Source organism: Bombina bombina, chromosome 5, assembly GCF_027579735.1.
Source record: "Bombina bombina isolate aBomBom1 chromosome 5, aBomBom1.pri, whole genome shotgun sequence".
NCBI lineage: Eukaryota > Metazoa > Chordata > Amphibia > Anura > Bombinatoridae > Bombina > Bombina bombina.
The window spans coordinates 864,247,277-864,270,992 of record NC_069503.1 but is presented as its reverse complement, the minus strand read 5'-3'; the positions used below and the strand labels follow the sequence as shown (position 1 = coordinate 864,270,992).

General features: G+C 36.1%; 1 long non-coding RNA gene across 1 annotated transcript; it reads left to right on the top strand.

The window, feature by feature from the left end:
* The first annotated feature begins 7,791 nt into the window (after window positions 1-7,791).
* On the top strand, window positions 7,792-18,659 carry LOC128659535 (uncharacterized). Its single transcript, XR_008402419.1, has 2 exons — window positions 7,792-8,214; window positions 17,567-18,659. It is a non-coding gene; the product is annotated as an uncharacterized LOC128659535 (long non-coding RNA).
* Window positions 18,660-23,716: the final 5,057 nt, after the last annotated feature.

The window sequence follows — 23,716 nt, the reverse complement described above, 5'->3', positions numbered from 1 at the left end:
TATTTTGTGTCTGTACTACCCCAGGGTACTGTTATGTAACAGCTGCTGTTAAAGGGACAGTCAAGTCCAAAAAAAACTTTCATGTTTCAAATAGGGCATGTAATTTTAAACAACTTTAAAATGTACTTTTATCACCAATTTTGCTTTGTTCTTTTGGTATTCTTAGTTGAAAGCTAGACCTAGGAAGGCTCATATGATACTTTCTAAGCCCTTGAAGGCCGCCTCTAATCACATGCTTTTGTATTTGCTTTTCACAGCAGGGGAGAGCTAGTTCAGGTAAACCCTATAGATAACATTGTGAGCACGCCCGTGGATTGTGGCAGACACTGCACTAATTGGCTAAAATGAAAGTCAAAACATAATGAATTAAATGTCATGTGATCAGGGGGCTGTCAGAAGATGTTTAGATACAAGTTAATCACAGAGGTAAAAAGTGTATTATTATAACTGTGTTGGTTATGCAAAACTGGGGAATGGGTAATAAATGGATTATCTATCTTTTAAAACAACAAAAATTCTGGTGTTGACTGTCCCTTTAAGTGGCATTTAAAAAAAGGCTGCTTTATTGTTTTAATAATGCCAACATCAGCACCATGTGCACATGCTTGGCACCAATCTCAGCGTTTACTTGGGGGCTCATGTGTAGATACTATCCTTGCACAGTAAATTGACCATAGGATCCAACCAGAGCTCCAGTAAACTCCAGCTGACAACAGTTTGATGTAGCATTGGAAAAAAAAGATAAATCAGCTTTTCTTTCAAATTAGTTTGCATTTCAAAATGACTTAAAAACGTATGGTGGGGATTAGGGGATATATAGCACCAGTACACTTTTGACTTTTGTGTTCCTTTAAAGGGACTATAATACATTGCAAAGAGTAGCATTTAAACAATAAACATCTCAGAATAAAATTGAATTAAAATTTGTTTAAATTGAAAACAATACAGCAGTACCAATAGTGTACTTCCTACTTATGCTTGTTGGCTAATATGTACTTTGCGCTTATGCTCATTGGTGATAAGTACGCTGAGTATTTGTAACTATAAGCCAGTGAAAAGTAGCAGAAAATATTAGCCAATGAACATTAGTAGAGTATTTATCAGCCAATGAGCAATAACAGGAAATGTGTTTCTGCCAAGAAGCATTTGCAGGAAATGCACAAATTCCACATTTGTTTCAAACTGTATTTAAACAGCACTTTTCTCAGAAATTTTCAGGCAAAAAAAAATCAACATGTTAATTGTCACTGAACATGTTTTTTAGTACAATCTCCCTTTAAAAACTGTGGTTTCAGCAATACTTTTGAAGCCCTACATGGGTTAAATAGATGAGTTACTTTGAAAAACAATCGGCTAGATTACGAGTTTTGCGTTATGAGCAGCTCGGTACTAACTTGCAAGTTATTTCCACTGCTCACCTCCCTATAGCGCTGCTATTACAGGTTTTAAAAAACCCAGCGTTAGCAGGCAATATGTCAGCGTTGAGCAAAATTGAGCTCCATACCGCACTCAAATACCAGCGCTGCTTTGAGCTGGTTTTACATGCTCGTGCACAATTTCCCCATAGACATTAATGGGGAGAGCCGGCTAAAAAAAAGCCTAACACCTGCAATAACGGAGCGTAAAGCTCCGTAATGCAGCCCCATTGATTCCTATGGGGAAAGAATATTTATGTTTAAACCTAACACCCTAACATAAACCCCGAGTCTAAACACCCCTAATCTGCTGCCCCTGACATCGCCGATACCTACATTAAAGTTATTAACCCCTAATCTGCTGCCCCCGACATTGCCGCCACCTACCTACACTTATTAACCCCTAATCTGCCGCCCCCAATGTCGCCCACACATACATAAATGTATTAACCCCTAATCTGCTGCCCCCAATGTTGCCGCCACCTACATTACAGTTATTAACCTCTAATCTGCCGCCCGACATCGCCGTCACCTACCTACACTTATTAACCCCTAATCTGCCGCCACCATCGTCACAGCCACTATACTAAAGTTATTAACCCCTAAACCTAAGTCTAACCCTAACCCTAGCGTAACCCTAACCCTAACACCCACTAACTTTAACATAATTAAAATAAATCTAAATAAAAATTACTATTAATACCTAAATAATTTGTATTAAATACCAAATACCTATAAAATAAACCCTAAGCTAGCTACAATATAGCTAATAGTTACATTGTAGCTATCTTAGATTTTATTTCACAGGCAAGTTTGTATTTATTTTAACTAGGTAGACTAGTTAGTAAATAGTTATTAACTATTTAATAGCTACCTAGTTAAAATAAATACAAATTTACCTGTAAAATAAAACCTAACCTGTTTTACACTAACACCTAACCTTACACTACAATTAAATCAATTACATTAATTAAATACAATTAACTAAATTACAAAAAATAATAAACACTAAATTACACAAAATAAAAAAAGAAATGATCAAATATTTAAACTAATTACACCTAATCTAATAGCCCTATCAAAATAAAAAAGCCCCCCAAAATAAAAAAAACCCTAGCCTAAACTAAACTGCCAATAGCCCTTAAAAGGGCCTTTTGCGGGGCATTGCCCCAAAGAAATCAGCTCTTTTACCTGTAAAACAAAATACAAACAACCCCCAACAGTAAAACCCACCACCCACACCACCAAACCCCCCAAATAAAATCCTATCTAAATAATCTAAACTCCCCATTGCCTTGAAAATGGCATTTTGATGGGCATTGCCCTTAAAAGGGCATTTAGCTCTTTTTCAGCCCAAACCCTAAGCTAAAAATAAAACCCACCCAATAAACCCTTAAAACAACCTAACACTAACCCCCTTACAGTTTTTGTAGACCGGACATCCATCCTCAACGAAGCCGGGAGAAGTCTTCATCCAAGAGGCAAGAAGTCCTCAACGAAGCCGGGAGAAGTCTTCATCCAAGCGGCAAGAAGTGGTCCTCCAGACGGGCAGAAGTCTTCATCCAGACGGGCAGAAGTCTGCATCAGCCAATAGGATTTTTTCAACTTTAATTTTGATTGGCTGATAGAATTCTATCAGCCAATCGGAATTCAAGGGACGACATCTTGGATGACCACCCTTAAAGGAACCTTTATTCTACAGTAGCCGTCAAAAGAAGAGGATGCTCCGTGCCGGATATCTTGAAGATGGAGCCGCTCCGTGTCGGAAGGATGAAGATAGAAGATGCCGTCTGGATGAAGACTTCTGCCCATCTGGAGGACCACTTCTTGCCACTTGGATGAAGACTTCTCCCGGCTTTGTTGAGGATGGATGTCCGGTCTTCAAAAACTTTAAGTGGATCTTCGGGGGTTAGTGTTAGGTTTTTTTAAGGGTTTATTGGGTGGGTTTTATTTTTAGCTTAGGGTTTGGGCTAAAAAAGAGCTAAATGCCCTTTTAAGGGCAATGCCCATCTAAACACCCTTTTCAGGGAAATGGAGAGCTTAGGTTATTTAGATAGGATTTTATTTGGGGGGTTTGGTTGTGTGGGTGGTGGGTTTTACTGTTGGGGGGTTGTATTTTTTTTTACAGGTAAAAGAGCTGATTTCTTTGGGGCAATGCCCTGCAAAAGGCACTTTTAAGGGCTATTGGCAGTTTAGTTTAGGCTAGGGTTTTTTATTTGGGGGGGCTTTTTTATTTTGATAGAGCTATTAGATTAGGTGTAATTAGTTTAAATATTTGAAATATTTTTTATTTTGTGTAATTTAGTGTTTATTATTTTTTGTAATTTAGTTAATTGTATTTAATTAATGTAATTGATTTAATTGTAGTGTAAGGTTAGGTTAGGTTTTATTTCACAGGTAAATTTGTATTTATTTTAACTAGGTAGTTAGTAAATAGTTAATAACTATTTACTAACTATTCTACCTAGTTAAAATAAATACAAACTTGCCTGTGAAATAATAATAAAACCTAAGATAGATACAATGTAACTATTAGTTATATTGTAGCTATCTTAGGGTTTATTTTACAGATAAGTATTTAGTTTTAAATAGGAATAATTTAGGTATTAATTGTAATTTTTGTTTAGATTTATTTTAATTATGTTAAAGTTAGTGGGTGTTAGGGTTAGGTCTAGGGGTTAATAACTTTAGTATAATGGCGGCGATTTTGGGGGCAGCAGATTAGGGGTTAATAACAGTAATGTAGGTTGCGGCGATGTTAGGGACAGCAGATTAGGGGTTAATAATATTTAACTAGTGTTTGCGATGCAGGAGTACAGCGGTTTAGAGGTTAATATGTTTATTATAGTGGTAGCGATGTCGGGAGAGGCAGATTAGGGGTTAATAATTGTATTTTAGTGTTTGCGATGCGGGAGGGCCTCGGTTTAGGGGTTAATAGGTAGTTTATGGGTGTTAGTGTACTTTGTAGCACTTTAGTTATGAGTTTTATGTTACGGCTTTGTAACATAAAACCCATAACTACTGACTTTCAGTTTACGGTACGGATCTTGACGGTATTGGCTGGACAGGCAAATTCGTAATACTGGCGCTATGGAAGTCCCATTGAAAAAGGACTTTTTGAAAGCTGCGGTAGTTACGTTGCGTTACGGCCAAAAAAGTGTGCGGGACAGATATACCTGCAAAACTCGTAATAGCAGTGGTAGTGAAAAAGCATCATTATGAGGCTTTTTCACTCATAACGCAAAACTTGTAATCTAGCCGAAAGTTTGTTATAATTGATTTTACCCTGAGCTAGTTCTGTCTGGTATCAATGTGCAATCACAGATATATGCAGGTGAGTAAGAATAAGGAAGTCCCACACCCCCCTTGTTTTCTGACTCATTTCTTGATACTTATGCCTGCTATTATATTTTCCAAGCAGTCACTAAATGTTGTCAAGATAGGTGTTTAAAATATCACAGTGAACAAAAATACTTAAAGGAACAGTCTAGTCAAAATTAAACTTCATGATTCAGATAAGGCATGCCATTTTAAACAACATTCCAGTTTACGTTTAGCATCAAATTTGCTTTGTTCTCTTGGTATTCTTTGTTGAAAGATAAACCTAGGCAGGCTCATATGCTAATTTCTAAGCCCTTGAAGGCCGCCTCTTATCTCAAGGCATTTTGACAGTTTTTCACAGCGTTAGTGTGCCATATAGATAGCACTGATTGGCTAAAATGCAAGTCTGTCAAAAGAACTGAAATAAGGGGTCAGTCTGCAGAGGCGTAGATACAAGTTTATCACAGAGGTAAAAAGTATATTAATATAACCGTGTTAGTATATCTGTAAAAATCTACATACAGTTTAAGGGTGAATTTTGTTAATATAGTAATGGAGAAAAGTATAGACTATACAACCAATCAAATCACAACCGTAATCATTGCAATAATCTACCTAAATTTTATTAGGGAATTGTATAGACTATGGCCTAGATTACAAGTGGTGCACTAAAGTTAGTATGGGTAGTGATAAGCAATACCGCAACCGCTCTAACTTACGCGCGTATTACAAGTTGAAAGTAAACAGTTGCACTTGAGCGCAAACAAAAATTGCACTCATTGTGTTAGTGCGCGTAAATACCTAGGGGCCGATTTATCATGGCCTGTATTGTGCCTAATGCACCTGTTTCCGCACGAGTCTTCAGGCTCGCCGGAAACAGGAGTTAAGAAGAAGCGGTCATAAGACCGCTGCTCCTTAACTCGTCTGCTGCCTCTGAGGCTGAGGACATCAATCTGCCCGATCTCATATGATCGGGTTGATTGACACCCCCTGCTAGCGGCCGATTGGCAGCGAATCTGCAGGGGGTGGCATTGCACAAGCAGTTTAACAGAACTGCTTGTGCAATGATAAATGCCGACAGCGTATGCTGTCAGCATTTATCGATGTCTGGTGGACATGATCACTACAGCGGATCATGTCCGCTAGACACTTGATAAATCGGTCCCCTAATGTCAAGTGTAACCAAACAACATAAATACATAAAACTAATCCATTACACTCATATAATCACTTTTTGAAAAAGAAAAAAAATCATATAAATATTTTTTTTAAAAAATGTATAAGGGTTAAAAGGTATATTGTATATGACAAGGATATAAGGTTATAATGTGTGTGTGTATATATATATATATATATATATATATATATATATATATATATATATATATATATATATATATGTCTAATTATGTGTATAGCAGTCCCATGAAGCCATATTCGACCTACGGCTTGATTTTAATTTTGAGTAAATATATATTAATATATATCTGTTTCACTTGCTTAATTATTTTTTTTGCAATTTGTTAAAATAGAGCTGTCTTTTTTCAGTCTAAGAAATGCAGAACTCTTTACTTAGTATATGCATTTATTACTGTACAATGTGCATTATGCAGAAGTTACTCTTCAAAGATAGATAATACCCATCAACACGGAATATCTAATCTGGGATAAGATTGCACTCACAGAAGTAGCTGGGGGCGCAACACTTGGTCAAGAGATTGTAATTCAGTTTTGGGGAGCAGACATAAGGCTATGGACTTGACCTGGGTTTTTATTGCTATCCTAATAACAATAATTATATAATAATGTACAATTGGTAATATCCATATGGCTTATTATAGTTTTTGTCAGCCTACTGTGTCCTGTCATGTCTTCTTAGACTGCTGTAGATCAATTTAATGACTCTTATAGGAACATTTCTCAAGCTTCATATGCATCTTCTGAGATTTTGCACTGCGGTTTGCATGAGAGAGCCTGTCAGAGGTGGCAGAGATAAATCACACAAAACATGTGAGTTTGGGGTGATTGACAGGCAATGCTCTGGTGTGATTGGTTGCGCAAGAACAGGGTGGGATGGCACAAGAGAGCTAAATCCTAAATTCTCCAAGCAATGCAGGATCAGAAGGGGTCATTGCAGGTGGATAGGTTTTCTACTTGAGAACTTGTCCACCTGCAGAGTTGTACCAGAGTTGACTAAATCCTGACATGCAATACATTTGTAATTAGTTATGGTCATTTTCTTTTGAAAAGTTTAATTAAAAAATATTATATTAAAAAAATGAACAAATAAATGAATGTTTAATAATTGCTTTGTTTGTTTCTCCTTATGACTTGCACACATTATATTTGACTTGAAGTTGCTGTCTGTCTTTTCACAACAAGCCAGCAGCACACACCCTGTCCAGATAGGTTGGGAAGGGGACACTGCACCTTTTGTGCATTTGCCAAGTTCAGATTCTTCCATTATTATGCCTTAATTTTGTTTGCTTTACTCTACATCCCCACTGAGAAGGCCAGAACATGTAGCTATAAAAACACCACACATATTTATTATGAGAACAACTGATCTTTAACTGTCTAATATTAATATGTTAAATGCACTATAGAAGTAAAAGCTGGGGAAATGTGTGCATCATGTGCATTATCACAGGGTAACTAACTTGGTTTTTAAAGTAGTTTACTTTTGTCATTCAGTTTAAAAACAACCTATATCTAGGCTGACCATATTGCCGCTTTAAAAAGGGACACATATGAAAAATACATATGTCAGGGCTGTTTTCAGGGCTGTTTAAAGAAATGGTTTTGTATAAGAACCCTCACATATGTATTTTTCATATGTGTTCCTTCTTAAAGCGGCAATATTGTCAGCCTACCTATATCCCTTAGTGAACTGTATCTCCAGTTTTACTCTAGGTCTTTCTGCTTCTCCAAGGGCTCATCCCCATCAGTTGTTGCTGTATGTAAATAGCGTTTACCTGAACTAAAATAAAGAAATCATTAGCATCTGGAATTATAAGTACGTAAGTGAAAAGGTAACAGACATGTGAAGGTTAAAAGCACGGCATAGTTGTATACTGTAACACCTTTGCCTTGACTAAGTGGACAAGGCTTGGAGTAAGGCAGATTAACACCCATTTATCTTATAATGTGACAGCAGTGGATTTTACCCATAAACCTGTTTCTTGTCATATGTAAGTCATGGTGTATACATATAATTAGCTGATATCACTCAGTAGGATATTATGTGCATTTTTTGTTTGCTTCACCTAGGAGGACATATTTCTAAATCCGATAAGGTGTTTCTTATTGATATCCTGTGCTGAATAAACCAACTTTTCTTGTCAATTTTTTATAGACTTTTCCCTTTCCACCAATTCAGCTGTCCTATAAGCCTTGATGCCTAATAATCCAAACTCGCCATCATGGAGAGAAATCACAAAAAATCTATGGGGATTTTTTATTTAGAATTATATGTAAGGTAGGTGTCTTTCATTCTCACCCAGAACCCTGTATAGCTAGATAAATTATTGTCATGCTAAATGTTTCTAATATTCTTTGAGTATCCATTTAGATGAGACCTCTTAGATAATCTTGCCAGAACAGAGAGCTTTAGATAATCAGACCCTAAGAGCCTAAATATCTACGCATATTGTATCTTTCCACTAGTCCAGTGGTAGCCACTGCTGATGTGAACCCGGTTACTGCAACTTAAGAAGCAGCGGTTATAAGGATGCTGCTTCCTAAAGGGACATTAAACCCAATTTTTTTATTTCATGATTCAGATAGAGAATACAATTTTAAACAATATTCCAATTTACTTCTATTATCTAATTTGCTTCAATCTTTAGATATTCTTTGTTGAAGAAATAGCAATGCACATGAGTGAGCCAATCACACAAGACATCTATGTGCAGCCACCTATCAGCTAATTATATGTATACACCATGACTTACATATGACAAGAAACAGGTTTATGGGTAAAATCCACTGCTGTCACATTATAAGATAAATGGGTGAGCCTATCTAGATATGCTTTTCAGCAAAGGCTATCGAGAGAATTAAGCAAATTAGATAACAGAAGTACATTAGAAAGTTGTTTAACATTGCATGCTCTTTCTTAATCATGAAAGAAAAAAAATGGGTTTTATGTCCCTTTAAACCCTCTGTAAACTCATCAGTTTGGGGGGGATTTACATGGGGTGGCACTGCAATAATAAATGTGAGCAATGGGCAAAAGGCTTCTGCTGCCCTCTTGCCACAAGCATTGATGACAGGTTCTCTCACTGGAAACATGATCTGCCCGTCAAATGATAAATGGGGTACACAATATGAATTTCCTGCTAATTTTAATTAACATTTGAACAGCTCTTATACACCATTGACCTATCTATCATATATATATATATATATATATATATATATATATATATATATATATATATATATATATAATCTATCTATCTGTCTCTGTCTGTCTTTCTGTCTGTCTGTCTAGAGCAATATTTTCATTTGTGCTAATATCCCTTTCTCTATTAGAATGTGTAGAAACCAATTTTTAATTATTGTATTATGCTATTCAAAAGTTTTTTCATTGTAGAGAAGAGATTTGCTTGGAAAAAAAAAACATTTCTCCCCAGCTAATAGCTGAGGATACTTATCAGTGATTAGTTAATGCAGCTATTACATTGGTTTCATCTGCAAAAAATAAATAAATATATGGCATTGCAATGTCTGCTAGATAAAGAGAAATAAATCATAACCTTTGTATTGTATTATATAGCATACTAAATGCCCAGAGCATGGGTTTATAGAACGTGTTGCACTAACCTGCAGAGATACTGTTAATCACAGGTGTGGCTGTGAGTCATTGCTTCTCCTTGGAAACCCGTCTGTTTTCTTTTGTACTCTTTGCTTTGTAGCTAAAGGGGAAAATAAAAACAAGAAAGTTATTTAGAGAATTATAAAAGAAGTATTTTTTGCCAAGAAAAGTAAAAGTTTATGGGCCTAGATTCACTTAAAGTGAAAAAAATGCCAATGATATAAATCTAAGTATTCTTAATGTTTTGTAAGTCTTGGACATATCTGTAAAATGGTAATGAGTAGCCTACATCATTTATTAAAGGGATAGTAAACCCCAAAATTTTCTTTTTATGATCCAGATAAAACATACAATTTTAAACAACTTTCCAATTTAATTCTACTATCACATTATCTTCATTCTCTTGTTATCCATTTCTGAAGGGCCAGCATTGCATTACTGACAGGAAGCTTAAAATATCTATTTAGCCAATCACAAGAGACAAATGTGTGCAGGCACCAATTAGCAGCAGCTCCAACTAGTGTATGATATGTGCGCATTAATATTTTAACAAGGGATACTAAGAGAATGAAGCACATTTGAAAATAGAAGTGAATTTAAAAGTGTCTTAAAATGACACGCTCTATCTGAATCATGCAAGTTTTATTTTGACTTACCTATCCCTTTAAACATATTAAAATAATTTTAGAGTGAGCTACTGCCAAAAAGTTATGTTAAAATAAAATTTTGTTGTTTTTTTTTTCACAGTTCTTACACATTTGACTCAAACAAACATTTTTTCAAATACAAATCTATTTCAGTATTATTTTGTATGGATTTTGAAATGCACTGCTACTGTTATATTCCTTTAATATTGCAAAGTGACATCTCCATAGCAGTGGTGGTTTTATGGGAGTGAAAAAGAATCTACAAGGTTTTACCCCATTGGGCTGAAGAGGAGGATTCTTTGCCACCATCCATTCCCACTTAGCCATGCCCTGGATGATTAGCCACACCCAAACTTCAAACCCATATCCTTGTACCACCCAGCTCCACCCACAGAACACTCAACCCTTCCGCCACACAAACTGACTGTGCCAACAGAACACTGTCCCTGGGCCAAATGTAAAAGATCCTGACTCTCCATCTTATTCTTCCATCTTAAGGATAGAAATAATGAATTTGACAATGTGCAATGTGAAGCTCTGAATCTGACTATGGGGTCCTATATATAGTGGTTATAGTGGTAAAACAAAAAGTACAGTATAGTGTGTGAAGTAAGCTTTTTGGTTCAGCTCTACACAGCCTAATAGGACATACATCTTCAGTTTTATATTTTATTATTCCTATATTGTTCCTTAATATGATATAATTGAGGATTATAAAAAAAATCTCTTGTCTGGCATTTTTGCAAATGGTTTATCTTATATCTAATAGCTTTTTGTATTAACATGTTTTTTCTTGTCATATGTATCACTCAGTGTGAGATCTGGGAGCGGCAGCAAGTTACTAAGTAGTCAGCTATTTCTCACAAACGTGTAAAACAGATTTAATGTAATCTAATTCACACACTTTTACATTGCTCATCAAAGCAGAACTACCTAATTCTATCAAGAGTTTGTCAAAAAGCAATTAACTTCTTTCTTATTTCTATATTACATTTATTATACTTATTGTAGTATTTATTTATTGTTTTGCCAATCTTTAGAAGTAGAGATGCATTACACTCTACATGTAATATCCCTGTAAAATGTTAAATTGAGAAAAAAAATCATTATTTTGCCTTTTTTATTGTAAAATCATTCTGAAAACTGTGCCTATTGCACTTCCTATAGAGAGGAAAGGGATATTAAACAGTCTGTTTCATTGTTGTAAAACAAAATTATAAATTAAAGGGATACTGAACCCATATTCTTTCTTTCATGATTCAGATAGAGCATGCAATTTTAAGCAACTTTCTAATTTACCCTATTATCAATTGTTCTTTGTTATCTTGGTATCTTTATTTGAAAAAGCAGGAATGTAAACTAACGAGCCGGCCAATTTTGGTTTAGCACCTGGGTAGCGCTTGCTAATTGGTGGCTAAATGTAGCCACCAATCAGCAAGTGCTATCCAGGGTTCTGAACCAAAAATGGACCGGTTCCTATGCCTAGATTTGCATTTTGGTGAATAGTCCATGTTATGTGTGCAAAGGACAACACTTCAAGCATATAGGCGCAAAAAAAAGTAGGTAAAATATGTGGAAGGGGCAGATGGGACCTTGAGATTAACAATCTATTTACTACTGTCCCTTTGAATATCTGTATTAACTTCAGTGTTGTATTTAGATTATGCATTAACATAATTATATTGTTACTGTTTTAAGATAGTGCTTTGTTTATGATACACTGAATTTATTTTGCATTGTGAATGGCTCTAGGGATTGACTGAATATTTACACTGATTTTGATGTATAGAGTTCATGTGTATACTGTTTATACCGTTTTATATTGGGCCAGATTACGAGTGAAGTGCAAAATATTTCTTGTCCAAGTGCAATAGTTGCGCTCCACTCAGTAATACTAGCGCAGGCAAATGTGCGTTGGTATTACAAGTTAGGTGCAATGTGAACAGCACAACAATAGGGGTAAGTCACGCAGCGATGGACAGCAAATTGAAATACATATGTATATAAATATATACATATATATTTAAGTGTTTATATGTGTATATACACATATTAACGCATAAATATATAAGCATATACATATATACAGTATTTATAGAGGATACACAGTTCCTCATAAACCGCAATGTAAAAGCACTTTTTTAGTGCATTTTTTTTTCTAACATGCCACACCCTCTCACTTTTTGCAGTTATTTAAAGGGACAGTAAACCTAAAAAATAATGTTATATAATTCTGCACATAGTGCAGAATTATATAACATTATATTAGTGTTATCGTTATAAAACCTTATTTCCCCTTTGAATTTTTTTAAAATATGACAGGTTTTCAGACCCGCTCTCTGCGCGGGTCTGTTTTTATTACACAGCGCATCGGGCCAGCTGTATAGTCACAGCCCGGCCCGACCGCGCCATAACACTAAGTGCAGCTCGCTCCTGCTGTCAGACAGAGCAGGAGCGAGCTGCACTTAGTGTTATGGCGCGGTCGGGCCGGGCTGTGACTATACAGCTGGTCCGATGCGCTGTGTAATAAAAACAGACCCGCTCAGAAGAGCGCAGAGAGCGGGTCTGAAAACCTGTCATATTTTAAAAAAATTCAAAGGAGAAATAAGGTTTTATAACGATAACACTAATATAATGTTATATAATTCTGCACTATGTGCAGAATTATATAACATTATTTTTTAGGTTTACTGACACTTTAAAAAATAAAAAAAAAACTACTAATTTTCATACTTAAAAACTACACTACACTGTATTTTGGGGACATTTTGAAAATTAACCAGAGATTTGATCTCTGGTTAATTTTCAGAGCGCTAATTGCTACCTCAAGCTTGCGGTAGCAATAACCAGCCACATTTCCCAGTTTTAATTAATCTTCCTTTTGCAGGATGCCCCATTTTATTATCTATTTACTGCAACTTATGTCAGACACTTCATAAAAGCATCAAAAGAGAATGAATCTAGGTTTAGTTTCACAATAAAGTCAAAATTAAAACTTTTAGGATTCAGATAGGGCGTGTAATTTAAAAAAAGTTTCAATTTATTTCCATTATAAAACTTTGTTTAAACTTTCAATATGCACACTTTCTGAGGCACCTGCTCCTACTGAGCATGTTCAGGAGTTCACAATGTATATAGTTTGTGATTAGCTGATGGGTGTCACATGATACAGGGGCAGGTAAAAATGTAGTAACTTTGACATTTCAGATTTAGGGGTAGATTTAACAAATGTCAGGTGAACCATCTCCACCTGGCATCCCTAAATGCCAACAGCATACGATGTCAGCATTTAACATTGCACAAGCATTTCACAAAAAATGCTTGTTCAATGCCTCCTCCTGCACATTTGCGGCCAATCGGGCGCTAGCAGGGGGTGTCACGATTGGGATGATTGCAGTCTGCCACCTAAAAGGTGGCGGACAAGTTAAGGAGCAACGGTCTTATAACTGCTGCTTCTTAACTTATATTTCCGGTGAGCCGGAAATATCGGGTGGAGAAAGCAGCATCGTCTGCTTGATAAAGCTCCCCCTAAGCGTTATTGCATTGTCTTTTTATTATGCATTTATTGATTATGTAGTTATATTTTATTTAATGGTCCTTTAAAATACCATCGGCTAGATTACGAGTCTTGCGTTAGCCTAAAAAAGCAGCGTTGAGGGGTCCCAATGCTGCTTTTTAATACCCGCTGGTATTACGAGTCAGGCAGGTACAGGAGTACCGCTCACTTTTTTTCCACGATTTTCGCATACCGCAAATCCGCTTACGTCAATTGCGTATGCTATCTTTTTAATGGGATTTGCCTAACGCCGGTATTACGATTGCTTGAAAAAGTGAGCGGTAGACCCTCTCCTGTCCAGACTCCTACCGCATTTAAAAGTCAGTAGTTAAGAGTTTTATGGGCTAACACCGTAACATAAAACTCTTAACTAAAGTGCTACAAAGTACACTAACACCCATAAACTACCTATTAACCCCTAAACCGATGCCCCCCCACATTGGAAACACTTAACTAAAATGTTTAACCCCTAATCTGCCGACCGGACATCGCCGCCACTTTAATAAATATATTAACCCCTAAACCGCCGCACTCCCGCCTCGCAAACACTAGTTACATTTGATTAACCCCTAATCTGCCATCCCTAACATCACCGACACCTACCTACATTTATTAACCCCTAATCTGCCACCCCCAACGTCGCAGCTACTATATTAAATTTATTAACCCCTAAACCTAAGTCTAACCCTAAGTCTAACCCCCCCTAACTTAAATATAATTTAATTAACACAAAATAAAATTACTATTATTAAATACATTAATCCTATTTAAAACTAAATACTTACCTATAAAATTAACCATAAGCTAGCTACAATATAACTAATAGTTACATTGTAGCTAGCTTAGGATTTATATTTATTTTACAGGCAACTTTGTATTTATTTTAACTAGGTAGAATAGTTATTAAATAGTTATTAACTTAAAATAAGTACAAAATTACCTGTAAAATAAATCCTAACCTAAATTACAATTACACCTAACACTACACTATCATTAAATTAATTAAATAAATTACCTACAATTAAATTAAATAAACTAAAGTACAAAAAAAAACAAAACACTAAATTACAGAAAATAAAAAAAGAATTACATTTTTTTAAACTAATTACACCTAATCTAATCCACCTAATAAAATAAAAAAAGCCACCAAAATAATAAAATTCCCTACCCTACACTAAATTACAAATAGCCCTTAAAAGGGCCTTTTGCGGGGCATTGCCCCAAAGTAATCAGCTCTTTTACCTGTAAAAAAAAAAATACAATACCCCCCAACATTAAAACCCACCACCCACACACCCAACCCTACTCTAAAACCCACCCAATCCCCCCTTAAAAAAACCTAACACTACCCCCTTGAAGATCACCCTACCTTGAGCCGTCTTCACCCAGCCGGCCACAAGTGGACGTCCAGAGGGGCAGAAGTCTTCATCCGATACGGCCAGAAGAGGACATCCAGACCGGCAGAAGTCTTCATCCAGGCGGCATCTTCTATCTTCTTCCATCCATCTTGAAGACATCCGACGCGGAGCATCCTCTTCCACCCGACGGCGACTAAAGAATGAAGGTTCCTTTAAGTGACGTCATCCAAGATGGCGTCCCTTCAATTCAGATTGGCTGATAGAATCCTATCAGCCAATCGGAATTAAGGTAGGAAAAATCCTATTGGCTGATGCAATCAGCCAATAGGATTGAAGTTCAATCCTATTGGCTGATTGGATCAGCCAATAGGATTGAGCTCGCATTCTATTGGCTGTTCCAATCAGCCAATAGAATGCAAGCCTTACTGACAAAAACTCGTAATCTAGCCGCATATTTCTTCATGGAACTGCAATGCTGGTTATATATAAAAAGATTCAAATGACTCTCCTCTATATTATCATTTTACCAAACAAATTTTAACGAACATGAAAGTGTAAACTACTACTGCTGTGTGAGCATTTTAATATTATACTGTTGCTAGCATATAACTAAAACTTTCAAAAGGTAAACTCATAATTAAAGTAATGTCCAGAGCAGTAATGCACTACTGGTAACTATCTGGTGATTGGCGGCTATGCACATTATCATTGGTTGACCAAATGTGTTCAGCTAAGTCCCAATGCATTGCTGCTCTGGATAGTGCATTGCATGCCTTTTGCAAGAGTTAAACACATAGGTATATGCAAACAACTGAGCAATAATACAATGCTCTAACACATTAGAGCATTTTCTTTTGCACCTTTCTGTCCTTTTATGTTTTACCTCTCGATAAGCAATCCTTTTAGAATACCCTAGAGTGACCCTAGGGTTGTTAAATTAATTTTTATCATACTTCAGTTGGACACCTATATATCAATTAGAATTAAGAAAATATTTTTTAATTTCCAGTAGATAAATATCAGAGGTGACATAGAATGCAATTCCCAGTCTAGTCACACTCTTATTTGTGTATTTATAAGTGTGTAAGTATCAAGCAATAGAGAAAGTCTACAGAACTATTGCCTTCAAAGAACAAAACCTATCACCATGACAACTTATTTGCCTTTTGAATCTTTTGTGCACAATCATCATCTCTTGCTAATCTGCACATTTGGGTAAACTGCCAAGAAGCAACTAGAATTCAAATGCATAACATACACACCCTTGTCTGAAATACAGAACCACTCCCTGAAAAGTGACTTAGCCAGTTTTGTAGGTAGTGCAATCTCTGTAGATCTGTCTGTCAAACGTGCTTGTTGCACTATGCTAAGATTTTCTCAAGGTCGTCAGACATTTCACAAGGGGAGGATAAATACTATAAATCAAAACTTCAGATCATTTTTTTTTTTTGCTTACATTGTGGAAAGTCTTTTTTTGCAATAGAAATATTTTATGTACATTTATTTTAATTCCTATTAAACTACTCACAAAATGCCAAGTAAATTCAAACTCTGTGAAATGCCTCTCTCTGGTGTTATCTCAAAAGCAACTGAGAATCACACAGAATATAGATTTTTTTTTAGTAGAATGCATCCACTCCCAGCATGCATTGCATTCTGGGAACCCATCAGGGCTGTCTGCTTCATCCATTCTGACACATGGCAAATTCCTCACACATGCTAACTTGTTACACTCTGCTGTCAGTGGTATTTCTACATCATACAGATGATCACTCTGCAACACAGTTCTGATCTTACCTTCATTATTCACCCATAGTGTTTAAGATAATAATTTTACCATGTTTATTCCAAATGATTTACAATCTGTAAGATGACCTTACACTATCTTTTTTGTTGTATCTTTTTAGTACTGGATGTTTTGTCTAGAATAATATATATATACCTGTATATATATATATATATATATATATATATATATATATATATATATATATATATATATATATATATACTAATAAAAACTAAACTTTCTCCCCCCTAAAACTATGCATAACCGAGACCTCTGGGGCAAATATCTTTCACAGGTCTGCCATTATATGGATTTACAAATTAGTTTATGTGAACATAAATTCTATAGGTTGTCTCAAAATGTAAAATGCAAATCAATAAGATAATGTGCATATTTGCAGTTCAACTCTTATGGCAGTACCTCAGTCTAGATGAGCACTTGCTGTATCACCTGTATAATATTATATACATTTGGCAAAAGGAAAACTGTTTACATGACAAAAGGTGCAGACATAGCAAATATGTAATTTTGATTTACGAGGGTTGTTCTGAAAATAAAGCCTGTTTGCTATTTGCTCTAAAACTATTAACTCAAATGTGATGTCTTTACACCACCAGATGGAGTAACTCCTCCTGCATGACTGACATTTCTGTAATTCTAGGTTTAGCACAACCATTGATGTTAAGCAGAAACAAAGAGCTGCCATTGAGTTCTTGACCAAAGAAGGATGTACTGCTGCCGACATCCACCAAAGGCTCAGAAATGTGTATTGTGAGGCGACAACTGATGTGTGTAATGTGCGAAGATGGGTGAAAAAGTTTAAAGGAGATTAAACCAGAGTTGAAGATATTACGCATAGTGGCAGGCCATCAACAGCAGTCACAGATAAAAATCAAAACAAGGTTGAACTAATTGATTCACACAGACCTGTGCATCACTGTCCGAGAGATTTTTGGGGAACTTACTGGAAAGTGTGTGCTAAATGGGTTTCTCATTATTAACAACTGATTTGAAAGAGAAGATACTACAGGTGTATTCAGAACTGTTGGCAGCATTTGAAGCCAACAAGAAAACTTTTTTGGGGAATTTTTGCACTGGCGATGAGACCTCGGCATACCTTTATGACCTAGAGGCCAAGAATCAGTTGAAGGAGTGGCGGCACTACAGCTCCCCTAGACTAAATATATTCAGAAGCCAGTGCTCAGCACACAAGTTTAAATATCTTCTGGAATAACAAGGGGGTGATTTTGCTTGATTCTCTTGAATGTGGGACAACAATTAACAGCGACAGCTACATTGTATCACTCTGGAAACTTAGAGAAGCCATCTGCAAGAAAAGACCACAGAAACAGCTGAATGCAATCCAGTTACACCACAATAATGCACAACCTCACACTTCTTTGGCAACATCACAGATTCTTGCAAAAATGGGATGGTCAGTGGTACCACATCCACTTTACAGCCCTGATCTCACACCCTTAGACTTCCAATTGTTCGGTCAAATGAAGGAAAATCTTCGGGGACGGTGCTTAAATAATATAGGTGAAGTGACAGACGCTATCAGATGCTGGGTGAGGGAGTGTCCCAAAAACGATTCCAAAGTGGCTTTGATAAGTGGTTTAACGGTGGCGCAAATGCATCGCCACTAGAGGAGACTATTTTGAATAGTTCCATATTGTAGATAAAGAGTTACTCTACACATGTAGGTAGTTCCACATGTCTTGTGTTGTTAATAAATGACTTATGACCTGAAAGGCATTACTTTCTGTACAACCCTTATATAATTTGTTACTATCTACGTTTAAAGAAATATAAAGTGTAGAAAGAAAGTGTTCTAACATGTAAGAGCATTTTATAATTGCACTATTACTTTATGTAACTGTGTGCAGAGGGATTAAACCCATTGATAAAGTCAGCTCCAGAACAGCAATGATCCAATAAGAAGAAAGATAAATCAAGGATAGTCATAGAGCCTGAAGTTGGTGTTCCTTTGTCTACAATATAAACAAGTCTGTCTGGCAGGGTCAGGTGACACACCCTTTGATTTTCTGTATCTTGCTTTAGATTATGTAAGTTTTTGATGTGAGTGAAATGGTAACCACAAAAAAATCCATGGTTCCCTAAGCATTTACATGTAGTGTGTAAATGATGCTGTGAGCGAATTCACATGGGCACTCTAATGTCAGTATCTTGTGTGCATAGTTGTACAGGAGAGTGACAAGTACATCTGCCGCTGTTTTGTTGGTAACTTTGCTATTACTTTACTGTTTATCTCACAAATGACATTTACAACTTACAGAAAAAATACTTTGAAAAACAAATCATAGACATAAAAACCTTTAGATGCTATAGTGTAGTCACCATCATTAACTTGCATGGTGCTTAGTCAGTAACAACATGACACAAGTGTGCATGTGCACAGAATCGTGCTTGTATAGGCACATCACATTCATAGTAAAGGCAAAGCTAGAAGCAAAACAGACTACTTTTACCTGGGGGCTGTTATGGATCAGTTATGTTATGGTAACGTTTATAAACATTGTCATGGATCCATTTAGACATATCTACAATGTGGCTGTAAACCTGAAGTATCACTTTCGTGTCCATTTAACCATATCTCATTTCCCACACATGTGCTTCCCTATCTCATTACAAACTCTTATGTTACTCATCTTTAATCTCTCTTAATTCTCACTTCTCAGCTCTAGCTTTTCTCAGGTGGCACTTACAATATCCACCCTCTATCATTACCATCTCTAATTCCTCACCTCCACCCTCTCTCTTTCCTCATTCGTCACCTTCTTTGACCTAACACTTATACACTGAGACACGTTTTTCTCCCTCCTTCACTACTTCATCACAATTTCCACATTCTCTATAATCAGTCTCACTTTACTAATCTTAGTTAGATATTTTTTTGTAATTTTTTTTTATATAAGAAAAAAGCTGTTTATGCTCTATGAAACCACAGCCCGTTAAAATGGGCTGAACTTTCAGGGTGAACAGAACTCAATAGTGTATCACTCTACATAAACACAAATGATTTCTTATCTTATCTCTTTCAGAGATATCTATTGAAAATACACATTTTAGTACTTTTCTGTTCCACCCCTACTGGAAGCATAACTTTCTGCTAAACATTCCTTGTTTACCCAGCTTTTCTACAACCATTTTTTTTTAAAGGGACAGTCTACTTAAAAAAATCTTATTGTTTAAAAAGACATATAATGCCTTTATTACCAATTCCCCTAGTTTTGCATAACCAACACTGTTATATTAATACACTTTTTACCTCTATGATTACCTTGTATCTAAGCGTCTGCAGACTGCCCCATATCTCAGTTCTTTTGACGGACTTGCATTTCAGCCAATCAGTGCTGACTCATAAATAACTCCACTGGAGGGAGTGAGCACAATGTTATCTATATTGCACACATGAGCTAGCAGTGTCAAACTGTGAAAAACTGTTAAAATGCACTGAGATAAAAGGCGGCCTTCAACGGCTTAGAAATCAGTTTCAACAAAGAATGCCAAGAGAACAAAGCAAGTTTGATGATAAAAGTAAATTGGAAAGTTGTTTAAAATTGCATGTCCTATCTGAGTCATGAAAGTTTAATTCTAACTTTACTGTCCCTTTAAGTACTGAAATTTTCAGCGTTGGGGAGGATACATCAGGCAAAACAGCAATTTGCCAAAATAAAGGTAAAGTATCTATTTGTAACCAATTTAATTCACTTCAGCAGGTAAAATGAATCATTAGGAACACATTAAATGGAAGAAGGTAAGTTCAGGAGCGTGCACGTGTCTGCAGCACTATATAGAAGCAGTGTTTCAACAATGTCATACATTAGCAAGAGCACTAGATGGCAGCACTATTTCCTGTCATGTAGTGCTCAAAACATGTGCATGCTACCTATCTAGATATCTCTTCAACAAAGAATAACATGAGGACGAAGCAAACTCGAAAGCACAAGTATTTCCTGCCTCTCCTATATGGCAAATGGGGTCACAGGTGTTCTCAGAACTACTGTAAATGGACAAATAAGGATATGGACCTGGTTTTGTATAATTGGTGGTTTCTTTATACAGGTACTAATCATAGATGACTGAATAATAAGCAACAACATCAAATAAAAAAACTTAAAGCAGAAAGTTATTTCTTTTTTCCATTTTATGAAGTTTGACTGATTGATTATATATAAATATTTTTAAACCTGTAGAGTGAAAAAACAAATTCAGCCAATGAGGATAACCCAACAAGCAATCGTACTCATGCATTCTTCAAACTCCCTGGCAGTGATAAACAAGACGTTTAAATATAAATTCTATGTACTGACAGAAAAGGCCTTAGGGACAGGGTGGAGACATAAACTGCAATGTGATGCTCGTTCGTTTTATCTCTAACAATGCTTTAGCCAAACAGAGGCATACGCAACACACCACAGCATTTATATTTACATTTATTTTGTTTCAACATGTTACTTAAAAGCTATTACAGAAATAGAGACAGAAATAGAGACATCCCTTCTTCCATCTTCAATGGGCAGTATTTGTTTCATAGGCAATACGGTACATGAAACAAGTAGGCTTACCTATAATTCTGTAGGAAGGAGAGATTACTTTACATACTTAGGAACACTGTAATCATCTTTATTCTCTGCAGGGAATAGAACTAGGAGAGCTGGTAATAATTCTGTCCTGTTTGGACTCAGGTGGAATTCAGCCCTGCTTCACCACAGGTACATATTTTATTTCTGCATCCTGATGGGCAGTACATGAAAAGTACTGCCCATGCTGTATGGAACATTGGTATGCTGCAGGGAGGGATTAAAAAGAAACTGCTCTGACTAGTTAATTGGTGTCTGTAAAGCCACTCTCCTAATTTATAGAGACATAGAATTTGTTAGCAGATTGGAACCATTCGGCCCATCTAGTCTGGCCAATTTTCGGAATTTAGCCAAAAAGCAGGGCCTTATCCTCTGCCAAGACTAAGGGCTCGATTTATCAAGCCCCTATGGCTGCAAGTTCTCACAAGAACTTGCTTGCCGTAATTTATCAAGCAGCGGTCACCAGGTGGCGAAATTCAATCTCCGCGGTCGAGTCAGACCGAGGAGATTGACAGCTCCTGCCCGCGTGTGATTGGCTGTGCACGGGCAGGGTGCGGGATTGCACGCAGGCGCAAAATTGCGCTCGTGTGCAATGTTGATAACCTGCAGGTAATTTCGCCCCGCCACAGGCAAGCTGAGGGTATACGTGCCCCTGTATGCCTCAGCTTTGATAAATCTAGCCCTAACTATTCCAAAATAATCTACTATGCTTTATTTCACTCAGGACTAGCCTTTAACAATACACCATTTAACTTATGGTGAACCACTCCACATAAAACATACAATGCAAAATAAAACTCACAACCATACGTTTGCATTTTCACCCTATGCAAAATATATGCAAATGTGTCTTTACCCAGTACACATTTCTGATGAACCTTCTACCAATAGATGGTGCTGTGTTACACAATGTCCAGAAACTTTCAACCAATAGAGAGCACTGTGTTACCCAATGCCCCTATGTCTTGATAACATTGGGAACTAAACTCCTATAATTGTTACAGCTTGCTATAGTTAGGTTCTAACATTCTTAATATAGCAAATAATGATAATTTGACTTGGAATCCCTGACTTAAGCTATAATGTAAACTGGATTTACAACACAGGTCTCTGATCTAAGTTTCTCAGTGCTTTGAGGATAGCAGACTTCAGCTAGCAAACCAGCTGATTATTCTCATAAAGATCGGATGAACCAAATTACTTGCCTTTTGAGAATAGCAGACTTCCTGATCTTTCTCCAAGTCATTCAGGCAATTTAGCCCAAGCCATTGTACACTCATTCAAAACTGAAACCACTGCATGTAGACCTCTTGAAGTTATGAATATATGTAATGAATCACAACTACTTTATAGTACTTAGATTTCTAATTACATTCTTAATATGATGTCCATATATGTGTACAACATTAAATGATTATATATTTATTCTTATTGCTTTTCTCAATTTTATTTTTTATTTAACAAACCTTTAAATGTAGTGTACAGGATCAAATGTTAACTTTCCTTTTGAGGTTACTGTTGTGTTATACTTTAAAACAATGTAAGCTCACTGTAACCTTTTAGCTGAACATTTCCCTTTAATGTGCACAAAATGTGAAATATGTAAAGCTTACAAAGTGCAGCACAAGAATAGATTCTAGCAAACAAAATATGCAAAAATTACAAATACATGAAAAAAAAATTGCAGGTTGCTCCAACCATGTCTGTGTAATGTGTGTGTAATATATCATTTACCCCTTCTAGTAATAAATGCCAAGCTGAAAATGGAGGTCAAATACCAATCAAAAGCACACTTTGCGTTTTTTTTTTTTTAAAATGCTCTAACAAAACAGAACCTTTTTAGGCTAGAATGTCGATTTAAATTGTATATATTGTTCTAACAATGGCAATCATTTGCATACACCGAGATATTTTACGTATAAGAAGCCCTGTAACATTTATAAAATTAGCAAAAAAGACCTTGCACTTATGGATATTTAATAATAATAAAAAAATGTAAGAGTCACTTACCAGTGAAATTACACAATGCAACTTGCATGCTAAGGCTCTGTTTGAAAAAAATAAATAAAAAAAGAATTTAATAGGTGTGCAAGGCACTTGACCTATAACTGATTTAATATGTTCTTGAAGTTTATTACATATAGATATATTGATGACGAAATAAGTAAAAAAATGCAAAAGTAGAAAAAGTAACAAAGGGTCAG